Below are 21,279 nucleotides of genomic sequence, written 5' to 3'. Positions count from 1 at the left end.
CGGCAGGGGTCGCGCCAGCTCGCGCGTGCGCAGTGGGCTGGCCCTGCAGGTGCCGGGTCACCAGCGGCGGTCTCCACCGCCCTAACCCGATGAAACGCGCGCCTGCGTACTGCCCCGCTCATGGCGCCCTCATCCAGCAGAGGGCGCCACGATTGCTGTGCCCAACGGGCCAATCAAGCCCAAACGCTCTGGATCCAGCACCTGCGTAGTATCTCCGGCACGCTGTCATCCAGGATTTGGCAGACAGCGCGGCACAGAGCACGTGCGCCACCTGCTGCCTCAGCCCTCCGGATTCTGTGTCTAGAACCCTGGTGGCGAACCTATAGCTCCTATACCGCGGTGGGCACGCGGAGCCCTATCAGCGCCTGAGCCAATTAGCCTTCGCATCGGCCCAGCGGCAACTGAGCATTCAGGCTTAATTGCAGTGTTGGCACTTTGCTATAAAAAAGTGGGTTGGGGGTTGCAGTTTGGGCCCTAAATCTCTAAAAGGTTCGCCATCACTGGCCTAGGCAATATCCCATGCATAGCTTATATGTCAGGTCTGCTTTCAGCAGAAGGCGCGAGGCTCTGCTCCCGCCTCTGAGGTAGAGTGCCAGATGGCCGAGCTTGGCTACATGAGTTTAAAGTAGTTGAACCGGGAATACTATGGCAATGGCTGTTTTCCTTTCCCTTTCTTCACTGTGTCTCGTTGAACCGCTCCCTGGGGCTTGCCCGCCATCACAAGGGAGGGGACATTTCCTGGGTCTTTGGCCTGCCTACTCAGACGCCTGGTTCTGGGGAGCTGAGGGTGGAAAACCTTCTAGAAGCCAGCAGTTAGGGTGGGGTGTCTTCTGGTCTACTGGAGCGGGTTTGGGGTTGGGGTATTAGAGGGTGGGGGTCAAGATTTCCAGCGGAAGGGTGAGTGGTCGGGGTATCCTCATGAGGTAGGGAAGGTTTGGGATCAGGAGTCTGCCAGGGCTGGGCTGGGGTACTGCAGTGTCAGGTGTCGCTGGTGGGCCTAGCCCGTCCCAGAGCCGAGGCTATGGATTCTTCTGAGACGACCCCAGCCCTGAGACCATCACTTTCTCCTAGATTAAGATTACCCGAGGCAGATCTGAGTGTTGCAGGTATCACTGTGTTCACAGATTCAAAACTTCTTACACTGAGGCTAAGTTGCCCGGGCTGGTGAGGCCAAAAAGTGGGAAGGGCCTTTGCTTTGAGCGTTGCCAGTTTGCCAGGCCTTGCACAGAGGAGGTGCTTGCCCAGTGTTGATTAAATGGTATCACTCACATAGGCCTGGCTCAACTCTTGGCTGGATCCCTTAACTAATGAACTTCAGTTTCCTGTCCCTAAAAATGAAATGGTAATAGCAAATTCAAAATAATTTTTTTTTGTTGTTTTGCGCTTTTTTTCCTCATTAAGTTTATTGGTACATTTTAGGTATACAGTACAGTTACATTCATCATTGGGATCTTGTACCTTTACATGACAGGTTTTGGTTCTCATTTTTTCCCCTTACCCCTGCCCTCCCTTCACCCACTCCTCCCTTCCCTATTTACAAATGTTTTGCTTTTTTTTATTGAGAGTGAAATGAGAAAAATGTTTAAGAACTTTGTCATGCTGGGGATTTAGTTCAGTGGCACTGTGCCTGCCTTGTAAGCACAAGGTCCTAAGTTCAATCCCCGGTACTGAAACACACACACACACACACACACACACACACACACACACACACACACACACACACAACTTTGTAATAATGCTTGGCACATAAATACCAAATAAATGGTAATATAATTTGAGTATGGCTATAATGAGCATGCAGAAAGAAAAAGAGCAATTACAGCATGCAGGTGGATTATTAATGTGCTGCAAACAGCTCAAAAACTCTTTCTCTGAATTATCCTTTAAGTTACCCCCCCATTCACTAATTATTGTTAGAAAACTGTAGGAACCTGGCTGAATGGGACTTCTCTTAAGCTTACCTCTACCTCCATCTTTTTCTTTCAAAAACCAATATTTGGAGAGAGGAAAAAACCAAAACCAATACTTGCCATTTCTTTATCTCTTTTGATCAGTCTTGGTTTGAAATCCACTTTGTCTGCAAATAGAATAGCTACTTCTACTTTGTTCTGGATTCCTGTTGCATGAAGTATTGCTTTCCATCCTTGAACTTTCAGTCTATGAGTTCCTTTTTGAGTTAAATGTGTTTCTTCTGTGCAGCATATTGTTGGTTCTTTTTTCTAGATCCATTCTGCCAATGTTTTGTTTTATTGGTGAATTGAGACCTTCACACTGATAATTATAACTGATAGATATTGCCTTGTTCTTGTCAACATATTATTTTCCATTTGTTGAATCTCTTTCGTTACCTTCTATTTAATTTATTGACTTGCTTGGTGGATTAATTCTATTTGTATTCTTAGATTTATTGTCTTTTTTTCTAGAATATCCTTCAGAACTTTTTGAAGTGATGGTTTGGTGGTTAAGATGGTCTTTATCATGGCAGTCCCTTATTTCTCTATCAACTTTGAAAGATAATTTCATAGGATACATCAATCTGGGCTGGAAGTTGTTTTCTTTTAGGACTTGAAATATTTTACTCCAAGCTCTCCTTGACTAAAGGGTGTGTGTTGAGAAGTCTGCTGTGATTCTTATGGGTTTTCCTTTATAGGTGATTTGTTTCTTCTCTTTAACAACTTTTAGTGTTCTGTTCTTGTGTTGAATTTCTGGAATCTTAACTATTGTATGCTTTGGTGTAGTTTTGTCTGATCATGGCTAATTGGAGTTCTATATGCCTCACTTATCTATATGTCAAATTATTTTTTCAAGCTTGGGAAGTTTTCTGATATTACTTCTGTGAAATGATTTTTTTATGTTCTTTGTGCTATCTGCTGTTTTTTCATTGATTCCAATTAAGCTTATGTTCTTTGCATTATCTAGCAGTTGTTTTTAAGAAATCTTCCATTTGAAAATTGCTAACCACAGCCCTGTCTTCTAATCTGATATTTTATCTTTGTCTTGGTTGATTCTGCTGCATATACTTTCAATAGAATTTTAAATCTCCTGGATATGTTTGAATCTGTTCTATGGAATCCTATTCTTTCCTATGTTATTTATGGTTTCTATGACTTTCCTAAGCTCCTCCATATTTTATCTGTATCTACTCTAGATTCACTAACCATGTCCTTCAGTATGGTCACCATCTCTTTAATTATCTGCATAATTGTTCTGTATTGTTTTTTTTTTCTATAGACTCATTCATTTGTTTTGTTACTTCTGCTGCTACTATTTCAGAAAGTTTAGCTGGGTGGCTTTTGATGTCTTCCACCTCAGTGCCTTCTGGATTTGCCTGGGGATGCATCTTGTTTTCATATTTTTTCACTTTCTATTTTTTTGTTTGTTTTTTTCATTAATGCTTGTAAATTGCTTATGGTAGGTAGCTTTATTACTAGGTACTAAGACCTCTTCAGGAAATGACTACTTTTCAGAGATGTCTTCTATATGTGTAGCTGGCTCTTGGCCTTTGAGTCTGTCCCAGGATTCTGTCTCTTACGTTTATTAGGGATGAGAGGTTGTAGCCTATTTGTCCCAGCACTCAGTTCTTTGTTACTAGACTGGCATTGTTTACGTCCCCTGGACAATCTAGGTTTTAGCATATAGAGAATATCTCTCAGCCTACCAGAGTGCTGGGATTGCAGGGATGAGCCACCAGACCCAGCTATACAATGGTGCCTCAGTTCATGAATTTAATTCTTTCCATATTTCTGGTCACAAACTAAGTAGGATGAGAACCAATTAGATTCAATGTTGACCTTATGAAGAAATTTGATGTCGCTTTCATCCAATTTGGTTTGTGAACAGAAACAAGGAAGTATTAAGTTTGTGAACCAAGGTACCACTATATATTTAACTTTTTAAAAGTTTTTTTTGTTTTGTTTTGTTTTTTTTTTGGTACCGGGGATTGAACTCGGGTCCTTGCGCTTGCAAGGCAGGCCACCGAACCGCTGAGCTAAATCCCCGGCCCAACTTTTTAAAACTTTTTAAGGAATCAGCATTATAGTGTGATGTGGTATCTCCAGATTTTGATCTGCATTTTTCTGGTGACTGATGATGGTAAGCATCTTCTCATGTGCTTGTTGGCCATTTGTGCATCTTCTTTGGAGAAACATCTACTTAAATCTTTGGTCCATTTTTCAGTTGGGTTGTTTATCTTTTCATAGTTGAGTTTTGAGACATATTTTTAAATTAGATGTTAGATACTATACCCTTTGTCACAAATACTTTCAAATACTTTTTTCTCATTGTGTGCACTATCTTTTCCCTTTGTTGACAGTTTTATTTTTGTTGTTCGTTTGTTTTTGAGGTACTAGAGATTGAACCAAGGCCTTATACTAAGTCTTAGATTCAATTCCTAGCCATTTTTTAAATTTTTTGAGTCAGGGCCTCATTAAGTTGGCCAGGCCAGGCTGGGCTCAAACCTGCAATCCTCCTGCCTCAGCCTCCCAGAATGGTAGGATTACAGTCATGTACTACCATGCCAAGCTGATTTTTTTTAATGTATTGAACTACCCTAGAACTCCTGGTAGAGATCTCACTTGGTCACTGTCTTACTTTTCTCATTGCTGAGACAAAATACCTAACACCCAAAGTAAAGGAAGAAAGGTTTATTTAGCTCACAGTTTGTAGAGGTTTTAGTCCATAATTGTCTGACTTCCAGGCAGGATGTCATGGAAGATGGTATCATAGAGGAGAAACAGTTCATGGTGGGGAAAAGGCAACAGAGCAACAAGGGACAACCACAGCTCTTGCTATTCCTTACATCTTTTTCTTTTCCCCTTACATCTTATCCAGGCTACTTAGAGTGGGTAGCCTCACACTCAATCCTAGTGCTCTTGATGCTAGCATTGCATCATGAATCAACCCCAGTGTCACACACTCTAGATCCAGTCACCTCTGAAAAAGCTCCACCTATGACTGCTCAAGGCTTTGGGGGACATCTAGACACAAGCCATAATAGTCATAATAGTCATAATAGTCACGCTGTTCTATTTACTCTTATTAAGTCATTTATACATGTACATGGTTCAAAATGCATAACCCTTTTGTCTATTCCTCTCTCTCTCTCTCTCTCTCTCTCTCTGAAAATAATAAGTTCCTTGTATTTTGGGGGGTAGATTTTATGTATATATAAGCAAAAGTTGGCCAGGTGGTGTTCACACCATCAGCACTGCTGCCTCATCTCTCCTTGTCCCCTGCCATTTCAGCTGAAAGGCTTGTCTTGCCAGAAATGTCCTGAAAAAGTCAACCACATGCTGCATATCCTCAGTCTGTAGGACAAGAGAAACTTACTGTGCAGGTTCTTGAGTTGGGGCACGAAGCGTAAGCTTTCTGTCAGCATCACCCACAACCTGGGCTCCAAGGTACGGGGCAGTGGGGCCCAGCAGCAAAGGTCGGGGTATCACTGGCTAACATCAGTTATTAGCTGCAAATAAGATGGAAATCAAATGAGGGAGTGGTTCTTAAGCCTGCTGACAACGGTGATCCTTGTTCACCCTTTTCCTCCAGGCCCTCTAAAGGTCTCGCATTGGCTTCTAAGATAGTACCAATCAACTGAGGGTTCTTGCTCAATTGATATAAAAATCATGAATTTGCAAAGTATAGCTATTTTAATGTTAACAGCCCTGGAATTTCAATGCCAACAGGTATCAACTCATTTAGTATTAATATAATACTTCTTGTTTCTTGGAACAAGCAGCTACCAGCAGGCCTTGAGAATTCTTCTTACTAGAGGTAGTGGCTGCTGACCATTCTTCCCTCTCCATTGCTCTCTGCTGCTAGCTGCCTCCATTGTTACCAGGCCCTGCTTCTGTCCTTTTTCAATGCCACCACCTTTTCAATGTTACCAGCCCCACTGTTGTAGCCTTTGATGCCAGCCGTCTTTGATGTTACCAGCTCATAGTATAACATCACTTCAGCATGTTCTCAAGATAGCAATCAAGACTAGGCAAGAATATACCACCTAGAAGAGGCTTTATTAGGACTTATTCTGTGTAAGGGAAAATAGCACATGGGCTGAATCTACTAAGATCGTGGAGGAGTGCTTGTAAGGGGGAAAAAAGTGAACTCATACATGAACTGTGTCAGACTTTCTGTTTGCTCACAGGTAGGGAAGGGACCAGCGCATGGACCTGAATGATGAGGGCTGCAGGAGGATGGAATCACCCAGAGAGGCTCTAGGATGGAGTCACTGTGATAAGTCCATTATTGAAGCCTGCTGTAACCAAAGCAAATTATCTCCCAGGGCAGCCTTTCAACTCCTTATGCAGCAGGCTGGCCACAAGACTTTGAGGGTAGCTGCAGAATAAAAATACCTTTTGGGGAGTGTCAGGCACTTCTCTCACATTCTTTCCCCCCCATACCTGCCGTGTATACACCAGAGATTTTATCCTTCTTAATCTTACGGGGAGCTGAAGGGTGATAATCTGTTGTCTGGAGCTGCTATAGAAATGATCCGAAGGAAATTTGAGTCTTATTGGGTGACATTCAGTATCCTTGCTGAGCCAAGAAATTTAGAATCTGCACAGTATTTTATCAGAGATTGTCTTAGAATTACTGGAAATGAAAAGGTCATCTGCACATTGGAGGAAAGAGCCTCCAGGCAAATGAAGGCTGAGCATTCCATAAATGAGGGCTGCCTCTGAATCTCTGGGGAAGCCCAGTCCAAGTCATTCGAGTGGTTTCTTTAGTTGGAAGGTCAGTCCACTCAAAAGCAAACAAGTAGTGAGAGTTGGGATCCACCTTTTAAGTCCAATAGAGTGAACCAGGGAGCTTTGCCTTGAATTTGGGTCAGGAGGGTATATGGATCGGGTGCTATGGGATACACAGGAATTGCACACGGATTTAGTGCCCTTAGGTCCTATATTAGGTCTTCATACTGGCAAAATGTGGGTGATACAAGGGGATCAACATAGCTTTAGCAGAGGCCAGGGATTTAGCTCAGTGGTTTCACCACCTGCCTCGCAAATGCAAGGTCCTGAGTTCAATCCCTTGTACCAAAACAAAACAAAACAAAAAAACCCATAGCTTTAGCAGCTCATGCTCCAAATATTCCTGTATGGTTGGACGTACCAAAACAAAACAAAAAAACCCATAGCTTTAGCAGCTCATGCTCCAAATATTCCTGTATGGTTGGGCCTGTGGTTTCAAGGGCCTCTAATTTTAAAGGGTATTGTCTATTTAAAAGGTACTGGCTCTGGTAAGGGATACCTAGTCTGACTTGTACTGGAATTGTATGAATAGCTTTCTCAGGCATTTCAACTGCTCAGACCCTGAGGTCTGCTTAGGACATTTTGCTGTCAGGGATTGGGAACGGATGATGGATCATTAATATTTTTAGCAAGGGCCATCAGTAATGGCCTTTGAGGTCTTAGCATGTATTTCACATGGAGAGAGTGGAAACTATGATAAGACATTTGGGTGCCAGGCACATTAATAGCTAGGTAATCTATATGCCCATGGCCAAGGAGGACAGAGGCCTAGGTACCTGAGTGAGAACTTAATACGGCTCCAGTATCCAAAAGAAAATTGGTGTTCTTCCATGCTATCCAGTGTGACACTAAGTTGTCACACTGTATGAAGTCACAGGCCTCATTAGTCTTATGCACTTTTAGCCATCCTGAGTCTGGGTTTCTTCAGCTTGCACTGAAGTTGGAACCTTCCTTTCTCTAGTGATCTTTTTGGTTGCATAACTGCATTAGTTATTTCCAAGGGGCCAGTGATACAGGGGCTATTTCCTGGGCCTTGAGATCACCAAGGCACTGCTGGCAGCTTAAGTCACAGCTAAGAAATCAGCCTTTGGCTTAGTCCTCCTTGTCCTCTATTTCTACTTCACTGTAGATCATTGGGAGAGCAGTATTTGAATGTGACCTTAGGTCAGGTCAAAGATCAAGGGAACACTATTAAATTCAGAAAGCAGCTGGCCAGGATCCTCATAAAATCAGCCAAACCTCTCTTTATATATGTTTAAGTCTGACACAGAGAATGGCACATACATCCAGATAGTGGCCAATTCCCTCTGCCACCTCCTTGGTAAAGATTAGGGATTAGGAGTTAGGGATTAAGTTGGTAGGAAACTCCACTCTTAATGCTAGCAGGGCTGGATCCCTCCAGCAGAGGAAGGTATAGAGTGGAAGTAGAGGGATACGGTGGCAGCAACCCATGAAACACCAGGCTTTGAGCACTTAGTTAAACTAAGTGGAGTGATGTGAGTTGTTGGAAGGTCCCCTATCAGCCAGCTGTGCGAGGGAGAAGCTGACTGAGAGGAAAACAGGCTCTTCTGCCAGAGCCCACAATATTGATTATGCCCCAAATGTGCTATAAGCAGTGCAGGCTGCAAAGAGTTAAATCCCTCCATCGGCTCACTTTAAGAAGCAAGTCTGTGACTCACAGAGGTATCTCACGAGCAATATGGTAGCGCATAGGTTAACATGATCTCCCTGCTAATGGCCACAGCTGAGACCAGAGTAATGGCCTATGAAGCTGTGGGGCTAATATGAGATAACATCCGTAGCTGAGGTTGGTGTGACCGTACCCAGATTCCATTCCCACAATTAGTGCCTTCATAGCTTAAAAGACAGTGCTCCGATTACAACCTTATATTTTGTCTATTCTGTTCCTAATTTGAAAATGCTTGGACTTCTCTTTAAAGCCTTGCCTTCCTTAGTTTCCATGGTAATTTCACGTACTGCACATCCATACACGTATTGCACCTTTACCCTGATTGATGAATAATAAAATTCGGTGGAAGAGATGGACCAGTGCCTTTTGCCAAAGGAGCATTGGCCATCCCAGTTCACACTATGTCTTTTCTTCAACCCTACGGTGAGCACTGGGCAGGTGGAAACTAGAGACTTACTGCAGGAGTCTCTGGCACTCTTCTGATCCTGTGGAACTCTCTATGCCTTGGACTGACCCCAGGATTGATTGGGCCATTGTTACTGGCACCTTCTTTGAGGGAACAGGCTTAAAACTAGGTCATATAGACAGTTGCTCTGCAGGTAAGGAAAAGCCACACAAACCCAGCAGGTTTTTTTTTTTTTTTTCCCAAATCTTTGTCCAGGTACAAGGCCATAAAAGCCTGGTCATAAGGACCTTTGCCTCATTTGGCTTCTCTCTTGCAAAAATAAATCTAGTTAGAAAGTTGCATTATGACTAAGGGGCCCATTTTTTGGCCACCTCTCCTGGTCTCCTAATTTATACTGAAGCCAAGCCACGTTACAAAGGAAAATCAGCTTCTTTAAACTTTCTCCCTTAAACTTTCCCCAATTAGCTAAAAGGTGTCCTAGCATCTAGTTTTTTGGAATGCTCTCTTTAGTCCTCATGTTACAGTAGTACTTTTAGTGGATGTTTGCAAAATTGAAAAAACAAAACAAAACAATAAAAAAACCAACCCTGGGCTTACTTGGATGGTCACCTCCTTTTGATGAATCTATAGAATAAGAGGGCTATAACCAATAAATTCCAAAGGGAAAGCCCCTGTTTCCCTTAATGCCTTTTAGAATGCCTCAATATAGAACAACTGAAGTGACCCATCAGTACAGCACAGATCTACAAAATCTCCCCGACAATTTAGGTGTTTATGGAAGCAAACAAAGCCTTGGCTTGAAGGCTGTAGTGGGTTGCAGTGAGTTCAGTGAGGATAGTATTTTTTTTTTCAATAACAACAGACAAAAATAGTCAGCACACCCAGTTTACCTTGGGACCTGTGTTTCCCCAAACAGTTGTAAAGAATACAGCCCAAGAGGAGAAGGTTATGACAACTAGAGGAGAGGAGCCCCCCATCTAAGAGGAGGGTGAACAGTGGAAGCACAGATACAGAAGTTAATGGCAGCACAAAACAGACAACTGTGAGAGGTAAACACAAGAAATACAAGAATTTCAGACCTCCAGCCTCATGAAAGATCTGTCTCCTATAAAAAAAGAACCAGTGCCCCTCCAGACTAACAGTCAGTTGAGACAAACCAACAAGGCCCAGTGTCTAATTCCAAATTACTTCATGTCCTGTGGAAATTTATTTCAACTCTTCAGGATGCACAATTGTGGAATTGATCACATCCCAATATTTAGATTAGTCTGATGTCTCAGGGAAATCCAATAGAGGGGTCAAGGGAAGGGAAAGAAGAGAACTAACATCACTCCAAACCAACAGCCAGTGAGGAAACAAACCAACAACCATTTGGAATAAATCAACAGAGCCCCAATACCCAATTTCCAATTAGTTCCAAGCCCTACAGAATTTCTTTCAATTCTCCAGAAAGCACAATTAGGGAATTGATCAGATCCCAATATTATGCAATTTATGATTAGTTAAATTATTCCTGGCTTCCTAGGAAGTTCAGCAGAAGGATTCAGGGCAGGGAAAGAAAGGTTTAGGAAACCAACCAAAAACAGAGTCAACATGTTTTCTGGAGATTCACCTATCCACAATGTCCAATACTATGAGTACTCAGTCAGTTTGGAGGTTTTGGTGAATCCTGCACCAAGGTTTGAGGAGACCCATGTTGGACATCAGAAAGCTATCAGTAGCTAGTGTGGGTTCTTAGCTGTCCATAAAATGGAAATCAAATTTGGGACAGTTCTTGAGCCTAATGACCACCGTCACCATTGTCCAGTCTCTTCTTAGGGCCTTCTAAAGGGAAAGATTCCCATATGAGCCATTAAAGTGTTACCAACTGGTATAGACATCATCATGAATTGGCATAACATAGCTCTTTCTGTGTTAGCAGCCCAGGATTTGAGTGCCAACAGCTATTGACGCTTTCAGTGTTAGTGACCTGATGCCCAGAGCATATAGCTATCAGCAGGCCCTGGGAACTCTTCAGCCACTGGAAATGATGGTTATTAGCTATTCTTCATTACTGTCCATCATTTGTTGTTGCTCTCTGCCTTTAGGGCTACCAGCCCTGGCTGCTGGCCATTTTTTAAAAACAAGATCTCACCATGTAGTTTAGGCTGGTCTTTAACTCACTATTTAGCCCAGGCTGTCCTTGAACTCACAGCAACCCTTCTGCCTCAGCCTCCTAAGTGCTGGGATTATAGGTGTGTGCCACCATCCCTGGCCTTACTGACCATTTTTTGTTTCAATACCAGGGATGGAACTCAGGACTTTGAGCTTGCTAGGCAAGTGCCCCACTGAGCTACATCCCCAGCCTGACCATTTTTTTTATACCAGCAGCCTTTAGTGTTAGCAGCTCCAGCTATTTTTTATTTTTTTGTTTGTTTGTTTCTTTTTTGAGACAGGGTCTCATTACATAGTTGAGGCTAACCTGGAACTCACTATGTAGCCAAGGCTGGTCTCGAACTCACAGCCATCCACCTGCCTCAGCCTCCCATGTGTTGGGATTACAGGCGTGTGCCACCACATCTGGCACTGCTGGCTATTTTTTATGCCAATGGCTTCTGGTGTTACTAGCTCTTATTGTACCAGCTCAGCATGCTCTATTCACGATAGAGATCACAAACAGAAATAGAGATCACAAACAGGCAGAAATATATTGTCCAGATGTACTAGGATGCAGCATAAGAGGGAACAGCACACAGGCTGAGCCTGCTAAGGGTATGGGGAGGTCGTTTATAAAGGATAAAAGCTCTACTCACTCATGCAGTGTCAGACTTTCTGTTTGGTCATTGATAGAGGAGGGAGACCCTCACAGACCTGAATGAGAAGGGCAGGAGAAGGGTGGAATCAGCCAGAGAGACTACAGGACAGAGATCATCTGTGATACATCTGTGACTAAATGTTGCAACCAAAGCAAATATCTCCTGGAGCAATCATTTGGTGCCTGCTGCAATTGGTCTAGGTGTTTGGGGCAATCGTGAAATAAAAGTACCTTCCAGGGAGTACTGACCCCTTCTATTCTGTGTAAAGGATCTGTACACACAGTGGACAAACATGGGCATCAGAGCCCAGGGGACTCAGGCTCAAGAACTCCCACTAGCTCAGCAAGGGCTTACCTGAGCAGCACAGGCCCATGGCACAGCCAGCCTGGACCTTGGGACATGGCTCTGCTATCCATCACTACGAGGCTGTGCCTCTGCCACCCAAGGTATTGATTCTGGATGAGCCCACCTTGGACATGGATGCCACCTCCAGGAGGGTCATCTGGAACCTGCTTCCGCAGCAGAAGTGGGACTGCACAATCCTGCTGACCACCCGCCGTAGACCCTCTGGGGACTGCATTGCCATCATGGTCAAGAGTGAGCTGTAGTGCTATGGTACAGGGAAAGGGTAATGGGATTGCCAGAGATCCCTGCAGTGGTCCTGGCCTCCTGCAAGCCGCTACAGCGTCCTCAAGATGGGAAAGTGGGAATTAAAAGAAACATAGACACAGACTTGAGAGAAATTGAGTCTTGGGCTGATCTAAGTTGTTCTCCACAGCAAAGACAAAGAACTTCCAGGACATTCAGTGTTTATTCATTAAAAGGGTGGGAAGGGGGGAAACGGGACAGCTCTTGGGACACCTGCTGATACTAAGTGTCAAGCAGGCGGGACTATAGAATGAAGGAACAGCCTATCTTTGCTGAAGAGAACAAATGGTTAATTCAGAGGAGAAGAATTTAGTTGGAGTCAGTTGACCTTGACTGGGAGCGATCTCAGCTAAGCTCTGCTACTTCCAATGTAACACAGCCGAATTATGGAGGGGCAAGAAGCTTGTGCCACTATAGCCTACTGATACTGGGCAGAGGTATCTGCTATACTGTGGGTCCTCACTGTTCCTCAAGCAGAAATATGCTAAATTGCAAGTGGCAGGTAGCAGCCACCATCCTACAGCAGGGTCAGAGGCAATGCCCCTGTGCTAAACTGTACCCACTGTTAGCCTGGGTGCTATTTTCTGTTGCAATTACAGATACAGTAACTGAAACTGGATAAGCTATTATGAAAGAGGTGTATGGTCTTTGAGCCTAGAAAGTCCAAGATTGTTGGGGGGGTCTTATGCTGGCTCAGCCAATGGCAGAAAGCAGAAGGGCAAGTGGGTACATGCAGAAGAAAATGAGGACATTGACCTGAAAGTATGTAACAACCTGTGCTCATGGTAACTAACCCAGTCCATCAAGAACTAGAACTCAGGTGAGAAAGGAATTAACATGCTCATGACAAGGCCATACAAGCATGACTCCCATCTGGCAACTTGTACCACCAGTGCTACATGTATGACTGATGGGACTGTCCTGTGTGTACCGCTGGTGGTTCAAGCCAGCCCGAATGTGTTAATGCACTTGTTGTGTGTTAATGCACTCTTAAGTCTCCCAATCCCCTGACCTTTTTTTGAGACAGGATCTTGCTAAATTGCTCAGACTGCCCTTGAAATTGCAACCTCTTGCTTTATCTTTCTCAGTAACTAGGATTATAGGTATATACTACCACACCCGGCTAGAGTTTCCTTGAGGATTTCTTTTTGCCTCTACCCCACTGCCTGGTCCCAAAGTCATGTCACATGTTCTAAGTTTTGTTTTGTTTTGGTACCTGAGATACTTGTGAGGCAGGAGGCAGAACCACTGAGCTAAATCCCCAGCCCATGTTCTAAATTTCTATACAAAGTTGATGGTGCCAAATTGTTTCAGTTATATATTACCTCTTAAATTTTCTGGCTTAAAGTGATAGCCATCTTACTGCTTCTCATGGCTGACTGGGTTCAGCTGGACAGTTTCTATGGTTTTCTGGGACCTAGAATGATCTGGAACATGCAGGGTGGTTCATTCTCACACCTAAGATGATGATGGTGGCTACCATAGTGTGACGTCACTAGGGCTGCAGATCAGAGCACTCACTTTTCCTCCACATGGACTCCTAATGTGGCTTGGGCTTCTCAGACCATGCATCACATGGGTTTCAAGAAAGGGCATCCCGTGAGCGAGTGTGTGAAAAGGAGGAAGCAAAAACAGTCATCTCTCTTAAGGCGTGGGCTCAGAAATACCAAAACATCACTTCTGTCTCATTCTCTGGCTCAGAGTAGTCCAAGGAAAGGGGAGATAATCACCATTTCTTGATATGAGGAGTGGCATGCACAATCCCGGAGGGGAGAAATTGTTAGGCCACCTTTACAGACTATGCCACAAAAGAGGCAGCCCGTACATAATGATGTGAGGATCCATGCAACAGGAAGATGTAACAATCCTGTATGTGTACTGTCTCTAACAGAGCTCAGTGAATCAACTTGATCTTGCACATTAGTGAGATCTACCTGCTCAGAGAGGGTAGAGAAGTGTTGAGAAGGGGAGAGCGAGTTTAGTCCTGCAAGGCAGATGCCAGGGCCGGTGGTGGTGGTGGTGGTGGTGGTTGTTTTGGGAACAACAGCCTGAGCAGGATGTTTTGTGTGCAGCAGACCAGTGAATTTTATTTGTTATTGATTAAGAACTGAGGTTGTCAGCAAGGGCAGCCTTTGCGGGTAGCTGGGGCTGAACTTGGTAAGGGCCTTTGGTTTTGGAGACACTGTTGTTAAGGAGTTAATTTGGTCTTGAAGGTTGGAGGGTGAGGGCTATTTGTTTGAGAGAGACCTGAGAAATGGTGAATGGAGACTGTTTACTTCGGCTGGCCCAGTGCCAACACCGGTGGCTATTCTTTCCTGTCAGGAGAGGAATTCACTGAACAGGCTAAAAATCATTGTTTGTTATGGGTAATGTGCTAGCAGGATTAATAGAAAATGGAGGCAGAAGGTGAAGAAACTGGTCTGGTTTGGCGTGAACCTGAGGAAAGTGTGTTGGAGACAGAGGTCAGTGATTGTTTTGGGGAGTAAAGTTGAGGTTGAGGGAAAGGATATTAATTCTGGTATGAGGAAAAGGGTGAAGTCAGTAGCAGAATCATAAGAATGACAGGTAGCTTTCTGGGACAAACCTTCGAGAAGGCACAAATAGATTGAAGCAAGGTCCTTTTAGTTCCCTGCCTCAGTTGTATATCTGAGTTCTATACTCATACCATCTGAGTTAAAAGCCATCTCTATGTATTGTTTGCTTTTTGGCCTTGATCAAAAAGTTCTTTAACCTACCTTGTGTATGTGTGGGTAAGTCTGTGTGTGTGAGTTTGTGTGTATGTGTAGTACCAGGGATTATAGTCCAGGGCCCTCCCATTGAGGTACATCCCTAGCCCTTATTTTGTTTTATTTTGAGACAGAGTTTTGCTAAGTCCCCACATTTCCCAGGCTTGGCTCAATGTTTTGATCCTCCTGCTTCAGTCTCCCACAGTACTAGGATTGCAGATGTATATCACCATGCCTGACTCCTTAATCTACTTTAAAGTCCTGTTAGCTCTCAGGACACACATAGAGCAGGCCTCAGAAGGGCATGTGGCAGGTGAGTGGTTTCTTAAAACTATTTAGTTGGGCTAGACACTGAAGGTGAAAATAAAAGAGACCTTCAGTTGTAGAAGGTGGTGATAATATCACACAAAAAGCCATAATTCTGTTGTTTTTTAAAATGGAAAGTGACCAGGCATAGTGATGGATGCCTGCAATCCTAAAATTCTGGGAGGATGAAGCAGAAGGACCAAAAGTTCAAGCCCTTCCTGGGCAATTTAGTAACTCAGGCAGACCTTGTTTCAAAATAAAACAAAAAGATCTGAGCATGCCTGTAATTCCAGCCCCCTAGTAAGCTAAGGCAGGAGGGTCACAAGTTCAAACCCACTGTGAACAATTTAATAATTTAGTGAGAACTTGTCTCAAAATAAAAAGGGCCAAGAATGTAGCTCAGTGAAAAGGCCCTGGGTTCAAGCCCCCACTAACACACACATACACATAAAAATAATAGTAAAATAAAAATATGTATAGCAGATGTTCAGGATCACCTTTCTTCATTAACATGGAAGTTAAAAGGATGTCTCTGTACAAGAACTGAGTGTGAGTCCTAGCTCTGCTTCTTTTGGCTGAGTGATCTCAAGGAAATTTCTAAACTTCCCAGTACTATCTTCAATGAGCTGTTAAAAGAACCCACAGAGTTAATTAATACATTAATAGGGCTAAGAATGGGCCCCTGGCATTTAATAAGCACACCAAACACGATATTATTATTTTTTTCTGCTTAAAAGAAATGTGCTAGACGTGGTTTGGGCTTATCCCTACAGGAACCTTCTGAAGTGAATGCTATTACCCTTTTTGCTCAAGTTCACATGATATAGTTATGAGGCTACAGCATGATGAAGTCAGAATTTGAACAGAAATCTTGACCGCAAAGCCCATGACTTTTCTCTTGTAGAGAACCATGGGTAGTGAAGAATTTGCCTTTTTTCTTTCAGGAATAAAACTGTTCTTTCTTAGCTGGGTATGGTGGCGCACACCTGTAATCCCAGCACTTACAAGGCAGGAGAAGGCTGCAAGTTCAAGGCCAGCCTGCACAACGGGGTGGGGGGGCAAAGTATAAAAAAGTCAAAAAAAAAAAAAAGGCAAAAACCCAAGAAAATTGTCATTTCCTTCCAAGTTTGAGTCTCTGATGTCTGACCTGGTACTGAGGCAGACAGACCTGAGAATCTCTATCACCACCAGGGGAAAAGTGTTCATTTGGTAAACAAGTGTGAACTGTAGACGCCAAGGATCTGAGGAAAAAAAAAAAGGCAAAAACCCAAGAAAATTGTCATTTCCTTCCAAGTTTGAGTCTCTGATGTCTGACCTGGTACTGAGGCAGACAGACCTGAGAATCTCTATCACCACCAGGGGAAAAGTGTTCATTTGGTAAACAAGTGAAAACTGTAGACGCCAAGGATCTGAGGTGCAAGGAATCTTAAAGGCCATCTATCTGAACATGCCCAATGCATGAATCTTTTCACTACGAGACTCACTGAATGGTCCGACAGTCTGACTAGCACGTCAGGTAATGAGAATATTGGATAATGGATATGTGTAGAATGAAATAGTATTAAAATGTAGCTAAATTGCCCAGATTGGGCTTGAATTTGTGATCCTCCCACTGCAGCCTCCTAGAATACTTGGATTATAGGTGTGTTCCACCAGCCAGCTACATCTATCATTTTATTTGATATTTTCTATCAGTTCTGAATATTTATATATACACACTAAATTTTGTCTTTTTACTCAGTTTTATCTTTTTTCTCATTTGTTTTGCACTCATGCTCACACACTAGTTGGGAAATAATTCATTATTTCAGTGATCACCTTGGCTATTAAGATATATGTATACACATCCCTTCTTGGCCTTTTAGCTAAGATCAAATGAAGATACATGTACACAGTCTGCCCGTCTCAGCAAATTAGAATCTTTAAGACTATTTAGAAAATACCAGGACCTTTCATTTCAATCAAATGTATTCCATCATCACCATCTTATCTACTATTGATGAATGTTATCAATCCATCTCTTTTTTTTTAACCTCCATAAACATTGTTGTCTGAGAAAGCCAATGGTTATTTAGATTTCCAGATTTCCTACCTCATTCTGTGTATTAACTCTTATTTCTCAGAGCTTTGCTTCTGCTGGAAGTGTCCTGTGATGTTTTGTTTCATCTATTTTTCCTTTTTTGGTACTGGGGATCGACCTTGCACTTGGGAGGCAGGTGGCAAGGCAGGCAGCAGCACCAATGAGCTAAAACCCTGGCCCTTGCGTGTCCTTTTAAAAAGGAGTGGCCCAGAGGTGACACAGTAGCATTCTTGACGCTGCCTGACGCTCTGTGATGAAGACATGCACCCTGTCATGAGGCCATACCACCCATAGGCTCAGGAGCAAGGGGCTTGTCCTGGGCCTACCACTGTGAAGGGTCACACCTTGGTCATACCATTGTTTATGGGCAAGAAGTTCAGGGCCAAAGCGATAGCTCCTCCAAGCCTACTGCCCTCTTTCTCTGGAATTGCCTGCTTAGATAAGTGGTCCCTCCAGTGCACCTCTGCTCAAGTATGCCATGCCATCAGCAAAGTCTCGGGAAGGATTTGGACAGGTGCATGGGCATGTCCACATGGCTGTACACAGATCTCTAGGTGAGCAGGATGAAGCCAGAGATAGGAAAGAAAAGGTGAACACAGACCAAGGTTGAAGCCGGCTTTCCATATGGTATGACACTGCAGAACAGAAATTGAGTCCCCAGATTCTAAATTCAAATCTGGTGTCCCAGGTTATAATGACGCTATTCTTCTGAAGGTAGGAGGAAATAACATATTGACACATTTGCTAGCCTTGGTCACACTTTTTCTTCTTTTTTGGGTAGGGATCAGGGTTGTTGTTGTTTTGAGACAGGCTGGCTTGAACTCGGTGTATAGTCCAGACAAGCCTCAAACTCTTGATCCTCCTGCCCAGCCTCCTGGGCGCTGAAATTATAGGCATTCTGCCAGACTGAGTCACAGTCTTTCAATATTGAAATATTTGGATTTGGGGGCATCCATTTATTCTCCTCCTTGGATCCAGTAAATGTTAGAAGTAAGCCTGATTGCGACCCTATGTCAGTTTACAAAGTGCACGTTTGCTGTGCCCGTTCCCAGGTGTATAAACTGAGACTTAGAAATATTCAGCAGCTTTCTGGGACCCCATGCCAAGATTCAATACAAACAGAATTCTCAAAGTGGGATTCCCAACCAGCAGCAGCAGGAGCGTCTGAAAACTTGTCAGAAATGTGGATTCTTGGGGCTGGTAGTATGTAGCTCAGGGATAGTGTCCTTGGCATGCACAAGGCCCTGGATTCAATCTTCAGCGTCAAAAAGGGCAGGGGGAGGAAGAGGAAAATAAATGTAGTCTTATTAGGTTAGAAATTGAGTCACAGCCCAGCAAGTCATGTCACTAGACCCATAACAGATGATCAGATGCAGTTCTATTGCCCGGGCCTAGTTCCCTGGGCCAAGACCTGAGCTCTGGCCATATATGCAGATGAATGCAGTGTGTACCTTTATCCCAAGGGTCCTCTCCTCTCCTGTGAGAAGTGTTCCGTCAAATACCCGGTCTCTATCTATCAAGCTCTTCCTGCTCCTCACTACAGCCCTCCACTCCTCTCCCTTGTGCAAATGCTGTTCTCTGCCCCTTCTCAGCCAAGCTTTAAGAAATGTCTTCCACAGCCTTTGCCCACATACTTCATAGCCCTGCACCCAAAACAACAGAATCAGTATACTCCTGGTTACCATACTCACTGGCTTCTTGGTCCTTTTTTCAGGAGTCTGTTCTGTGGTACTTCACAATGTCTCTTAATCTCTTGTGACAGAAGCCTCCCTGGACCTTCACCCACAGAATCTGGTCACTCCTTGATCATCCTCTGCATGCTCTTCTCTTCTCTGAATGACTGGATATCTTGGGCTCCCAATTTACTTCATTTTCCTTATTCTCCCCTCTGTATCCTGCCACCCTTGAATTTATTCTCATTGACACCCGCCCCCGGACTTCAACTGCCATTTTATATGCCAGGAACTTTGCTTCCAAGAATGGAGTCTTAGCCGGGCGTGGTGGCACATGCCTGTAATCCCAACATTCAGGAGGCTGAGGCAGGAGGATCTCTGTGAGTTTGAGACTAGCCTGGGCTACACAGTGAGTTCCAGAGCAGTCTGAACTACGTAGTGAGACCCTGTCTCAAAAAACAACAACAACCAACAACAACAACAACAACAACAACAACAAAACAACCCAAAAAAGAATGGAGTCCTTGGGAAGGGGAGGAGGGGGTGAAGGGAGGGCAGAGGTAAGGGGAAAAAATGAGAATCAAGACTTGCCATGTAGAGGTACATGATCCCAACAATGAATGTAACTGTACTGTATCCCTAAAATGTACCAATAAACTCAATAAAATTAATAAATTAAAAAAAATGGAGTCTTTCCAGAATTTTCTCATCCTCTGGAAATCCCAAGGGAAATGGGTATGCCTTGCACCCTCAAGGAGTGGGCTATCACTCCAATTTGGTTCTGGGCCCAGCTGCAGCGCAGCAGGTTGGGTAGGGGCACATGGCTGCAGCATGACCTACACTTACAACCAAGAGAACACCAGATTCCTGAAAAGTAAGAACTTGGCCCCTGCATAAATGAGGTGGTTAGGACACAACAAAGTAGAGCTAAAGGACAATTGGGGACTTTGAATAGCCGATGATACTGTTACAGATCCTAAAATATGAGCTGTGTGGATTTGATACTTGTATGTAGTTCATTAATCCCTTAAAGTTGCTACCAAAAGCAAACTCAGAAATCACTCTACCCTAAGGGGACAGATAACAAAGTAACATGGTGTAGGGGAGGAGGATAAAGTAATAACATGGGAAACAATAACCCACGGGGACAAAGAAGATATAAAGGAGAAATCTGAGGATCCCCGAAGACTCCCCCTTGTGTGGGAACCAAGAGTGAGGGGGAACAGATCCCAAGCTTGCTTAGTTCCACCTGCTCTTCCTGTCTGGGATAGGGTGAAAGGCAGGAAATAATCCCACTTCTCAGGGACTCTTGCCTGTATCTGTTAAGATCCCTGGGGCCCCCTTATCCACTGTGCTCAGATTGGCACGGGGCATTGACCCTGGGCTGCTAGCACCAGCCAGGTAGGTACCCCAAGGCATTTAGTGAGCCGCCGAGACGGGATCCTGAAGGCTAATCCAAGCCATGGGAGAGGGGAGAACCTCGGAACCTGGGCCCAGGAAACTGTTCCACCTGTTCCCTAGACAGAAAGTCTCACGAAGAGGTGGAACGTCACGCACCCTGGCTAATACGAGTGAACACATCAGACGGCTCAGCCTCATCACACTGCAGGTGGCTGGCAGCAGTCAGTAACATGGGAAGCTGGGGACAGACGGACAGCATGTGGTCAAGGCGAAGGTAAGGGTTTGCCCAGTGGGTCCAGAGCGAATCACATTTCACAAAAAGGAGTCAAGCCCGCTTAAACTGAAGTCTCGGCCTCCGAACTCTGAGCAACACCGTCCGCGCCAGGATCTCCAAGCCGAGTCTCCGCCGAAAGCACGAGGGAGGGGGAACCCGCCTGGCAGGAGGAATGTGGGGGTCGGGCCCGGGTTCCGCCGCGCGCAGGTCGGGGTCGGGTGCACTCACGTCAGGTATTGTCAGTCCGGGGCTCCGCTGGGATGAGGAGGAGTTCTCTCCATGGTTCCGCCCCCCGGGTGCTCAGGCTCGGCTCGGCTCTGCACACCCACCCTAGCCTCACCCCATAGGTTCCCAGCTCAGCTGGGGAGGCAGGGCGGCAGCTGGGATTCGGCTAATAGAGGGCCCGCGTTCGAATTCGCGTCCTGGAGCAGCCAATCGCAGGAGGCCGTGGCTGGTGGGGGCAAAGGGAGGGGCCCCGCGCTGGCCAACTGGAGCGCCCGGACCATTTGAAAACGAGGCGGGGGCGGGCGG

The 21,279-nt window shown here is 44.5% G+C and overlaps 1 protein-coding gene across 4 annotated transcripts in view; it reads right to left on the bottom strand.

Moving 5' to 3' along the window:
* The window catches only part of Abca3 (ATP binding cassette subfamily A member 3), a 78,284-nt gene extending 57,196 nt beyond the window's left edge, over nucleotides 1-21,088 (bottom strand). For 2 of the 4 annotated variants that reach the window (XM_010603523.3, XM_010603524.3), the window contains exons 1-2: nucleotides 20,977-21,087; nucleotides 5,332-5,464 (exon numbers count right to left, since the gene is read on the bottom strand). The gene's annotated coding sequence lies outside the window, so the exon portion shown is untranslated. Of the gene's footprint in view, nucleotides 1-5,331; nucleotides 5,465-20,976 lie in introns of all 4 variants that reach the window. The other 2 variants (XM_033758716.1, XM_010603525.3) reach the window with 2 other exon arrangements.
* Between the last annotated feature and the right edge of the window lie 191 nt (nucleotides 21,089-21,279).

The sequence above is a fragment of the Fukomys damarensis genome, unplaced genomic scaffold (assembly GCF_012274545.1).
Source record: "Fukomys damarensis isolate Sample0158 unplaced genomic scaffold, DMR_v1.0_HiC HiC_scaffold_34, whole genome shotgun sequence".
Lineage (NCBI taxonomy): Eukaryota > Metazoa > Chordata > Mammalia > Rodentia > Bathyergidae > Fukomys > Fukomys damarensis.
Note: the sequence above shows the minus strand (reverse complement) of the source record. Positions and strands in the feature narration are given on the sequence as shown.